The sequence below is a fragment of the Mus musculus genome, chromosome 8 (genome assembly GCF_000001635.26).
Source record: "Mus musculus strain C57BL/6J chromosome 8, GRCm38.p6 C57BL/6J".
NCBI classification, from domain to species: Eukaryota; Metazoa; Chordata; class Mammalia; order Rodentia; family Muridae; genus Mus; species Mus musculus.
The window spans coordinates 48,165,755-48,177,649 of record NC_000074.6 but is presented as its reverse complement, the minus strand read 5'-3'; positions in this window follow the sequence as shown (position 1 = coordinate 48,177,649).

Sequence of the window (11,895 nt, the reverse complement as noted above, 5' to 3'; positions counted from 1 at the left end):
ATAGTGGATGCTAGGCAGAAAGGACGGGAATGAAATGGCCCTCTGTGGCCATCTGCTCCCCATTTGGAACACTTGATTATCAATATGTCAACTCTCTGTGAGACAAATGGCGTGATCAGTGGTCAGCAACACTCTGGTACACAGGGAAATGATTGTTATTAAGGAGGCAGATTTCAAGCAGCATAATGGGAAATCTCCACGCTGCTTGTACCTCATTTCTATCACTGATCTTCCACAGCTAGATTAAAAAAAATTTTTTTTAAAGTGCTGCTTGCCTGTAAGGGATGAAGATCCAAAGTCTGCTTGTAAGCAGCTGCAAGGTCAAGGGTGAACCAGTAGCAGTGGCTTTAAATGGACCCTAATCCTGTAAAGGATAAAGGCTGGGAAGATAGACCCCCCAGTTAAGGTGTGCAAGCTTGAGGACTGGAGTTCAGATCCTTGGAAACCTACAAAAATGCCAGGGTGTGGGGCATGGCCTATAATTCCAGCCTGAGAAGGCAGGGACAGGGGATCCCCAGAACAAGCTGGCTAGTGAGACTAGTAACATCAGTAAGCTCTGGCTTAGACCGATAGAGCCTACCTCCAGGAATAAGATAGAAGAGCAATTGAAGATGATTCCTGGCACCAACTTAAGATCTCTACACACACATGCACACAGGTGTGTATATAAACACACAAGCACAACCATACAGAGACACACATGCACACCACACACATACATACTCACATATGGAGAGCAGGTAGATAAAGGGCTACTGATGATAGTAGATGCTACTAGCGAATCTTTCGTAGCCCACAGCCAGCAAAATTAAAAGGTACATTTGTTATTTGTGGATTTCAGAGCCCAGTGGGAACCATCCATGATTTCCAGTCTTTTATCCTAGAGTAAGCAGTTGACTCATGGACATAGGGACACAGGGACATATGGACACATGGACATCTGGACATAGGAGCACAGGGATAGTGACAGAAACAGAGATAGTTTATGAAGACAATGAGCTAGAGTTGCTAATTCAATAGGTTAAAGTGCTTGCTGCATAAGAGGAAGACCAGAGTTCAATTCTCAGAACTCATGTAGAAAAGATGGTCATGGTGTTTACAATCGTAGACCTGGGTAGGCAGAGTTAATTACTGTGGCACTCAGTAGCAAGCCATGACATCTGCTGTCATGGAAAGACTTGCATTTAGTAGGGGTATAGACCATAAATGAGGAAGCCAGCCAATGCACCTTCTAATGTCAGATGGTCCTGGATGTTATCAAGATGACAAGAGGATCATGGGAAAGAGTATGTAGAGAGCAGATTGGAAGGTATGAGAAGGTCGGCTGAGAGAAAAGGGAAGCAAAAACATGAATGACAATGAGGAAATTTCCAGACAGTGCAAAATTATCCACAAATTCCCAGGGTCCCATCAAGCTGTGCCTCTAAAGCATCAGGAGAACTAAAGGCCAACAGAAGAGTAATCTAAGCCCTAGCTCTCTAGCTAGAGCCAGATCCAGTATCTTCCTCAGTATCTTTGTCTGGTTCCATTCTCAGTAATACAAGGAGAAGATTTTAACGCAGAAAATACATAAAATTCATCTAACTTGGATTTTGTAAAGCTCTCCCAGATACTGAGAAAGGGAAGCAAAACCAAAGAGATTGTTGATGATATTGCTAAAACCAGAATTCTGGGGTCTTTAAAGTTCCCCCACATGCATAGAAAAACAAAACATAAAACAATAAAACAAATCCCCTCAACATTCATCTTTCTTGCTAAGTTTGGCAATATTTGAGGGAAAAAATGGAATGACAAGTGGAACTTAAAATACAATCCTCAGGGGGCCTGGAGAGATGGCTCAGTGGTTAAGAATGCCGCAGACCCTCTAGGCCCCTTTGTCTGCGTGGAACGGGTCTCTAGTCGCAGGTGGACAAAGCGTCGGATGAACTGACAGACAGATGCACACAGGAGAGGTTGTGTAGGATTTGACTGTAATGTCAAATCGAGCATCAGACTTTTTATGCAGAAGACAATAAGGAAGTTGGGTGACATACCCGCAAGGTACAAATGAGGTAACCGGAATCTTACATAAAACAGAGGAATGCAAACACAAAAGGTCTAACGGGAACCACCTGGGATAGAATTTATTGTTAACAACTGGGAACAACAAGGGCTCCACCTAAGATTCACTAAACTTAGAAGCCAGGGTCAAGGGCTTCGAGCCCTTGCCATAGTTCCTATTTTAGTCTATTGTATAGTCCACCTTCCCCTTAGGCCATTGTAAATACGTGTGTATGGGTGTAACTCCACTATAGTTCTAAGTATCTACTCTGGTTTCTCCTACGGTCAGAAACTTCTTTCTTCCTTGGAGATGGTAGATTCCTGTGAAGGGCAGTGACCTAACTTTTACTCAAAGTGATAGTGTAATAATACCAGGGGCAGTACTGAATTCCAAGCCCAAGGTCTTGCTCAAGGATGTTCTAGGACTGTTGGAACACTGGCTTTAGCTATGTCAGAATTCAATCTTAAAAGGCACTTATAATAGGGTAATATTAAAAGAGAGCACGTGGATCCATATACTAGACTAACGCGGGAATGGAAAATTAATGTATGGGTTAGAGAACACCAGACTCCAGGAGCGAGTTTCTGTGAAATTCTTTTGCCTCATGAGTAGCTTTCAAGCCTCAGCCTGTCACGCTGACTCGACCGGAGAGCATGGCATAAGAACACTGACTGTTCTTCCAGAAGTCCTGAGTTCAATTCCCAGCAACCACTTGTTGGCTCACAACCATTTGGAATGGGATCTGAGGCCCTTTTCTGGTGTTTCTGAAAACAGGGACGGTATACTCACATACATAAGATAAATAAATCTTTAAAAATATATATATCAAAAAATATACCATTCTCTGTTGACAGACAAGGTAAAGAGCCAAAGACTTCTTAATAAAGACCCCCACCATCAAATAGACCTTCACCTAAACAGGTTAAGAAGGAAGAGGAATCAAGACTATAAGCTTCCCCTGGGTGGGCTGACCATATTTCTCCAAGAGCTGTAGATTATCTGCTGAAAACTCCAACACAGGCATGAGAAGTTCTCTTTTGAGTTAGTTGTTGGCCAGCATTGTTCAGAAACTCTCAAAACATTACCGGCTAGTGCTACTTCCCTTTGTTGTCTCCCAAAGGTGGAAAGTATTTCTTAAATCACTATGCACCTCAGACACAGGGCTCAGAGGACCCAAGCTGGGTCTGACATGAAAGCCTCTTCCTGAAGACTAGCTTTCAATGGTGCCAGAAGGCTCCTGACAAGTCTCCAAAGGACAGAAGCAGCCGACAGTCCTACCCAGCTATGATGCCTATGAACCACAGCCAGGAGCAGCATGGAACCATAACCCTAAGGGTGCAGTAGTGGCATGAATACCTTGGCAGTAACCAACAGTTCTCTAATTGGACTTAAGGCCCACTCAGCAAGAGGGAAATCACACCCATGCCTTCTACTGGAAACTTATCCAACTACTAGGACCTAGTGAAGCCATAGATCTTGGAGGAAAACCTAAGGCCACTACATTTACTACGCCAGCATAAACCTCTAACCATGTTCTAAATGTTTATCCTTATGCCCACAGATGGTTCTCAGCCCTCATCAAGGAAACTCATCTTTGCAGCAGGTGGAGAACATTACCAAAAAAGTCATACCTGATCAAAATGCAGCGCTGCAGAACATAGTCCCAGCTGGTCCCTCTACAACACAATCCCTATACCTAAGGCTCAGAGATCACTTTGGAAGGGGGAGCTGGGAGATTGTAAGATCCAGAGAACCGGAAGTTGTCGGTGTGAATTGGTGTCTCCTAGAAATGTCAGAAAAGCTACAGCCATGAAGTCTTACCGACATGGTTGCCTGAACATAGAGGACACCAACAGACATGCTAAAGCAGAAGCGGGGAAGGTCATGAGGTCTCACACAACAGCTATAGGAAACAGAAGAGTGATGAGCACAGCAGAAATAGCCTTCCCCAAGGAAGAGCACATCAATTGGTGATCCAATACCAATGATCTGCCCTGAAAATGAATACATACAAGTTAACATTATATAGACTGAGCAGGTTGTATTTATGTATTTAGGAATACACACACATATACATACATACATACATACATACATACACACAACCACACCACCACCACCACCACCACTACCATCACAACCAGCAATAGCCCCAACCCCAACAACTAAAGAAAAAGAGACCATGAATTTGAGAGGGAACAAGGTAGGGTACATGAGAGAGGTTGCAGAGACACAAAGAGAAGGAGATGAAATGATGTAATTATATTATAATTTCCAGCAAAACCAAAAAAAAGTTAAAAAGTACAAACTCCCTAAAGTCAGGTTCCCAGAGGAGGAAGACCAAACCTGAACCAACCATGCCCATTTCATTCTTCCAAGGCAAGCATCCCTTGTCCCAAAGATAAGGAATGAAGGCAACACGAGATGCTAGGTAGGAAGAAGGAATGGAAAAGGATTGCTCTCACTGTCCACACTAGTTGTGAAGGATAAATATCAGCATTGAAGTGTCTTCTGGCACGAATGCCATGACCAATGATCGTCACATCCTTTCTGATGTAGACAGAGGGTGCCTCCCCAGCTGGGGGACCCATTTGGGATGTGTAAATATCATTTGGGTTGTGGATAACCAGCAGCACAAATGTCATGGTGGGTGGCCAGTCACTCCTTTAGATAAACAACAAATTCCTCACTTACCCAACAATACCAGAGTCTCATTCTGTGTAAAGAGACACTGCAGCTAAAGAAGACCCTTCTAAAGTTGGAAGAGGAGAAGAAATACCTGAGAAGAAGATGAAGAAATGAGGAGAAGCCACTGTCACCTTAGTGACAGATGAATCTACACACCCCAATACTCAGTTGCTTGATGTACCCGCCCAAAGTCTTCTGGGACTGAGCCTGCCCACTTCCTTGACCTCTGCCCCAGGAAGCAAAAGCAAAACAGCCCCTTTCTATTCTTCCCAGCCTCCCAGCTGAGGTCACAACCCATGACTAGCCTGTCCTACTTTTGCTTTTTGTTTTCCTTGCAGTCACTTCTGAGTAAAATTTTAAATGATTGTATCTGTGAGACCAAGAGCCTGCAAAAGGGACCCTGAGTCTCTCTCCAAGTGACAATGGGGTGGGAGAGGACAGGGCCGATGACACGTGCACTCTCTGCATAGTAAGACGCACCGAGCATGGAGAAGTATCCTGCTTCGTGTGAGATCCTGGTCATGGCTCAAAATATTGATTGTCAAGCACTACGCTGGCCAGCTCCAGCTCTAGCCTGGGGTTAGCCCATGGCCTAACCTCTCGGTAGAAAGTGTTATTAATTAAACCTTTGACAGTCTTCAGGGAGGTGGCCTGCACAGTCATAGTTCAATCAGGTATCTGAGCTGGCTTCCATGCCTGCACCCTCTACGGATGTACAGGGGCCCCTCTTGTGGCTGCTGTGTGCTTGAGAGTAAGACTGCGTTCCACTGTTCCTTTTCCTAGTCAGACAACACCCAACTCCTTTGTGGCCTTTGCCCATTCCTGCTTTTGATTTGCTGCTGTTTCACCTCCTTGCTCTTAGAATTCAGAAAGCAAAGCTCCCCATGATGCCCTGTCACTGAGCCTGACCTCGCTGTGTGTGTCCAGCCCAAGGGCTGCTCCCTGGTGCTACTGTGTCCTGCCCAGTTCATCCTGGGCACAGTGACTCTCTGTCAATACTGCTGCCCCACTGGCTATGGAATTCAGCTTCAGAGACTCCCAAGTCCCCAGGGCTTTGTCTGCTGCACTGTCTCCCACCTGGATCTGCATTAAATAGCTTGTAGTCAATCCTTAAAATCATGTTACCCATATTATTACTAAAAGGTGCCTTGGAATTCATCAGATATCTGTCAAACTTCACAAGGTTGCCTGAGCCCTGCCAACATGGAAATGTGTACTTACCCATGTCCTCCAGTGACGCAGGGAGACCAGATTCCAGCTTCTTGGGGGCCAAGGAAGTAATCAGATACCCAGAGCCCTTTACTCCTGCACTGCTCCACTCCTAACCAGTGTTTCCCAAACTAGTTATTGTGGGAGGTATTTTGATAGCTTCACTAAGTCATGAAGATCATGAATTTTCTCAGCATTTTTGACTATTGTTTTCAGTTAAATTAAAAGATCACGAGGGGCCAGAACCCATGCCTATCATTTTATGTACATTACATATTTTGTACTATTGTATATATTACTTGCAATAGAGAAACACAGGGACATTCTCTCCTGTGGTTCCCAGGAGGGCCAGCCCTGCTGGCACCTGGATCTGGGACATCCCTGTTGTTGTTCTTAAGTCACCTCGTTGTGGCACTCCGTGGTCATAGTTGCCAGTCAAGGAAACTAGCAGATATTTCATTCACTTTTTTTTTTTACAAATATTTTATTTATTCATTGACATTGTCATACATGCATAAAATGTATCTTGATAATATCTGTCCCCAAGCCCTGCCCTCTATTTTCCCTATTACCCCCCCCCCCAGCATATGCCCCGCCCGCCCGCCATCTTCATGCTCCTTCATTTCTTTTAGAACCCACTGAATCCAGTTAATGCTGCCTTTTAGAAAGTTAGCTAGGGACTGGAGGCATGGCTCATAGGTTAAGAGCACTGGCTACTCTTCCAGAGGTCCTGAGTTCAGTTCCCAGCAACCTCATGGTGGCTCAGATCCATCTATAGTGAGATCTGATGCCCTTTTCTGGCCTGCAGGCATACATGCAGGCAGAACACTATATACATAATACATAAATAAATCTAAAAGGAAGGAAGGAAGGAAGGAAGGAAGGAAGGAAGGAAGGAAGGAAGGGAGGGAAAGGAAAGGAAGAAAGGAAGGAAGGAAGGAAGGAAGGAAGGAAGAAAGAAAGAAAGAAAGAAAGAAAGAAAGAAAGAAAGGAAGAAAGAAAGAAAGAAAGAAAGAAAGAAAGTTAGTTCCTAACTTTATTGGCTGAATTTCGTACAGGTAATCATTACTGCAGTAAGTTCTGAATACAAAGGCCATATCGAGACTCAACCGCAGCATTTCACAGCGTCCCTTGCATCCGCTGGTACCTACACTCTTTCCACCCCTTTTCCTTCATGTTCCCGGAGCGCGAGAAGGGCGGGGTTGCCCTCAGATGCCTTATGGAGGGCTGTGCATCCAGCAGCCATGTATTTGCAGCACGATGGCCAATCAACCCTCTGTCTGGATTGTTGCCCACGGCAAGAAGCATCATCTCTGACCAAGGCTGAGAACAGCACTGATCCATGGATAAACGCATAAGCATTTAGAAGGCAGTTTGATTGGCATGTCCATTTATCAAACAACAGTAGTAGGTTTCCCTAGGGCCTATGACCCCCTTCGTAGGCTTTTCATTGGATTTATAGGGATATTCACTTACTCTTTCTTTCTTTCTTTCTTTCTTTCTCTCTTTCTTTCTTTCTTTCTTTCTTTCTTTCCTTCCTTCCTTCCTTCCTTCCTTCCTTCTTTCTTTCTTTCTTTCTTTCTTTCTTTCTTTCTTTCTTTCTTTCTTTCCATCCATGACAAATGTCTCTGGTGAAACCCAAACCCAGAAAGGTCTTCTAACGGGAACACACTTACTCCAAGGCATCAATAATCACACATTCTGGGTTCTCAGCAACCAAACACGCTCACTTCCTGCTGGGTTTTCCCTACTCACTCCTGAGCAACTGTCCTTTCACTCACAGAGAAAAGCCTTTGTAATACCCATCTAATACACCGTGGCCAAAAGCAACAAAGGGGAGGAAATGGCTGTTGGCTTCTACATCCGGATCCCAGTCCATCACTGATGGGAATAAGAAACTTGAGGCAGGAACCTGAAGGCAGGAACTGAAGCCAAGAAGTGGGGCTGTGGAGGACTACCACTTAATGCCTGTTCTCCACGGTCTACTTTCTCATGCAATCCAGGACCGCCTGGCGAGGTGGGAGGAGGGCGGCAGCACCTTCCAACCTCCGGTATCAATCATCAATCAAGAAATCACCCCTGTAGACTTTCCTACAGGCAATCTGATGGAGGTCTTTTTTTTTCAGCTGCTTCCTCTTCCCAGGTTACTCTAGCTTATGTAAAATTGACAAAAATCTAATCAGGATGACCCCCTAAATTGTCTCAGGATTGTAGTCTCTCCAGGCAGGTGTGCTAGCCTTCCCGTAGATCCTAGAGTATGAGCGGCAAACGGGGAATCTCCAGGGCAAGATGGCTAGCTACTGTAACCAGTTGATGAGCACTGGGTTCAACAAGAGACCCTGCCTCAATAAAGTGGACAGTGTTCCAAGAAGACACCTGGCTTCCAAAGACATGCACACACATGTACATCCGCATGCTTCAGGCATATATACACATACCATATGTGTGTATACACAAATAATTTTAAAACCGTCTTATTTTTGAATGACATGTCTAAATTATGCATATTAGTGGGACCCAGGGAGCCATTTCAGCCTATACGTGCAGTGGGCAAGTACTTATAAAACCCAGCTCCCTCTAGCCAGTCTGCACTAACCCATGCCCTTCCCTGTCTCTGTCAGTCACAGCTGTAAACGCAGGTTAACCTTTTCAGTCTTCACATCTGAGCAAGAACAAATGTCTTCCAGTGTCTGGCTTCTTTCACCTTGACATTTCATCCTTTATTTTCATCCATTTTGCTTCAAACGATAGGATTTCGGTCTTGTTTATAACTGAATAATATTCTAGGAATTATAGGCACCATACCATCTTTATCCATATGTTTATTGTCTAGTTCCTGTGTCTGTTCCATATCTTGAAAGGGAGGGGAGGGGAGGGGAGGGGAGGGGAGGGGAGGGGAGGGGAGGGGAGGGGAGGGGAGGGGAGGGGAGGGGAGGGGAGGGGAGAGGAGAGGAGAGGAGAGGAGAGGAGAGGAGAGGAGAGGAGAGGAGAGGAGAGGAGAGAAGAGAAGAGAAGAGAAGAGAAGAGAAGAGAAGAGAAGAGAAGAGAAGAGAAGAGAAGAGAAGAGAAGAGAAGAGGAGGAGTAGAGGCTGGCCATGAGCACATGGGGAGAGAGAGAGAGAGAGAGAGAGAGAGGGAGAGAGAGAGAGAGAGAGAGAGAGAGAGAGAGAGAGAGAGAGAGAGAGAGAGAAAGGGAGGAATGGGGAGAAAGAGGGGAAGGGGCAAGAGGACAGAGCAGGAGCAAGAAGGCTAAAGAGAGAGGAGGGGGCAAGCAGCCCCTTTTATAGTGGTGAGTCAGGCACACCTGGCTATTGCCAGGTAACTGTAGGGCGGAGCCTAGACAGAATGCCAATAGTCTGTATGTAGCCTAGGTTATCCATATTCTCATCCTTTCTCTTCTACACCATGTGTGTGTGTGTGTGTGTGTGTGTGTGTGTGTGTGTGTACATGGACAGGGTTCCTCATCCTAAGCCTAAAAGTTTTCATAATACCCACTTTAAAGTCATACTCTAATGAACTTCCTGTTTATGAGGACAGCAGTCTGCAGTGGCTAAGAAGAGAAAAAAAAAATTGCCCACACTGGACAGATCCAGGAGATAGGAAGGCACAGAAAATATCCCCAGAGACACCTGCTGGCTAGGCTCTGGGTCTAAGAGAGTGGCCAGCCCTTCCTGCTGTTAGCAAGCAGACTGACCTCCAACCAGAGTGTGTTGGGTCCTATCTTCTCACACGGAACCCATCTTGTCACACAGACTCAAGTCCTAGATACTACAGATCCATTACCTCAGCCCTTCACAAACTGAAGGCCCACACAGTGCTGTGTTCCCCTGAAGACCTATGAGCTTAAGTCTTACTGTACAGTACAGACGGCCTCCATCTTGCTCCTGACCCGCCAGCACCTGAGGTGACCAGAGACAAATAGTAGCAACTTTACCTCAGTCGGTGCCAGAAAGGACCCTTAGATTAAAGGCTCTGGAAGTCAAAAAAGCTGACCCAGACAAAGCACTTCAGTTTGACAGGCAGCATGAATTACCCTCTCAGACACAGTGACAGTTGGTAACGCTGTTTCCACCATGTTGCCCCTTAAGATGAGGGAAATACATTGTTTCTGGAGGGAGGGAGATGGGGAAGTCATTTTCCCCCCTTCAGGAGAGCCATGGAAAGATGGTGAACTTGGAAGTCAGGTCCTGGCACACATTATTCACTTCAGGAGCCCTTGGGAAAGGAAATAAACTATGTGTCCTCATCTACGAAGCAATGCCTGCCCTGACAGAGGGCAGAAGGTTAAGAGAGCTCACCTGGCGTCGGACTCTTTCGTCCCTTCATGATACAGTGGAGAGCTTCTTCAAGGAGCATTGTGAGAAACAGTTCCTGAAGGGAAAAACAAAACAAAACAAAAACAAAAAAACAAAAACAAATCGCAAAGCCACACCTACAGAACTCATAACATCCTGTGCTAGCTGGGCACCGTTGTCTCTTTCTGCCTCTTGTCAAACGTGAAGCTCTATACGAGGCTACTTGGTGCTCTTTCTGTACAGAAACCTGCCACCCAGTGCTGTCCAGAATAGGTCCCTTGGATGAATGTGGTGGTATTTCCAACACCACAGCAGAATGTATTGGGGAAGTTGGAATTCAGGGGTTCTAGCTGGGCTGCAGAAACCAGAGTGTAGGGGACAGAGAAGCCCAGTTGTCTGCACACTTTACGAAGAAATGTGCAAACAAACGAGTTTTTCCCAAAGCAAAGCGTCAACATTTTCTCAGTGTTACCCCCACCAAGTAAAATGTATATCATTTGTTTATCTGTGTCTTTGTTTGTAGACTGTCCAAGCTGGTCAGGAACTCACACTGGCTTCAAACTTAACAATCCTCCTGCCTCAGCTTCCCCTAGTGCTGGGATTCAGTTAAGTGCACCTCACCAGGCTAAGGCTATCTTTTCATTATTAATCTATGTACTAAATATTTATTTATGTACCGTTTGCTTACTTGTGTATATGTGCACATGATGCCAGAGAGCAACCTACGGCTCTTTCCACCAAGAGTTCCCAGAGGTTGTACTCGGGTCATCAAGATGGTCAAGAAGCTTGCAAGCAAAGAAGTGTGGACAGAGGGGGACACATGATGTGTGGGACACACGATGACACACTGCAGCTTCCACAAGGAGATTTTTCCCCCTCTGGTGTGTGTGTGGGGGGGGGGGTGTTGCAAGGGTAAAGGACAGGTATGAGGGAGAGATGAATGGGACCGGAGTGCATGATGTGAAATTCACAAAGAACCGACAAAATGTATTTTTACAAAAGGATTGCCAATACACATCCTTAGTCACTGAGCAGTCTCTCCTGCCCGTGATGCATTTTAATTAGTCATTATGAATGTACTTATTGCCCATGCAGAGTGCCAGTATATTCAAGGTATTTGAAAGGCCTTTTGGCCTCTCTCTCTGTCTCTCTCTGTCTCTCTCTGTTTCTCTCTGTCTTTCTCTGTCTCTGTCTTTCTCTGTCTCTGTCTGTCTGTCTGTCTGTCTGTCTGTCTCTCTCTCTCTCTCTCTCTCTCTCCATGCAAATGAAAATAATTTGTCCACAGGTCCTGGTCCCATCTCCCCGTGGAGAATGTTTGTGCTTTTCAGGATGGCACTTCACCCCAGCCTCTGAGGGCGGTCAGCTCAGCCGTTCCTCACCGGGTTATGGATGTCTTTGAGCTGACACAAATCTCTGTCAGCTCTGTTGGGACTGACAAGGTCGTTTTTCCTGATGTTTCTGTTTCTTGTGGGGCATCTTTGGCTTGATGGCTTTATTCAAGGTTTCCCAAACAGGATGGATGGCTGCTTCGGTTTTGGTATTAGCCCTGGGTCACCTGCTCCTTAATCTTCGTGTTCCTGCTTTAGGTGGAAGTTAAGTTTCCGCATCCGGGGAATCCAGCGTCTTCGCTCTCCTGATGAAACAAGTACTTGTGTATTAATG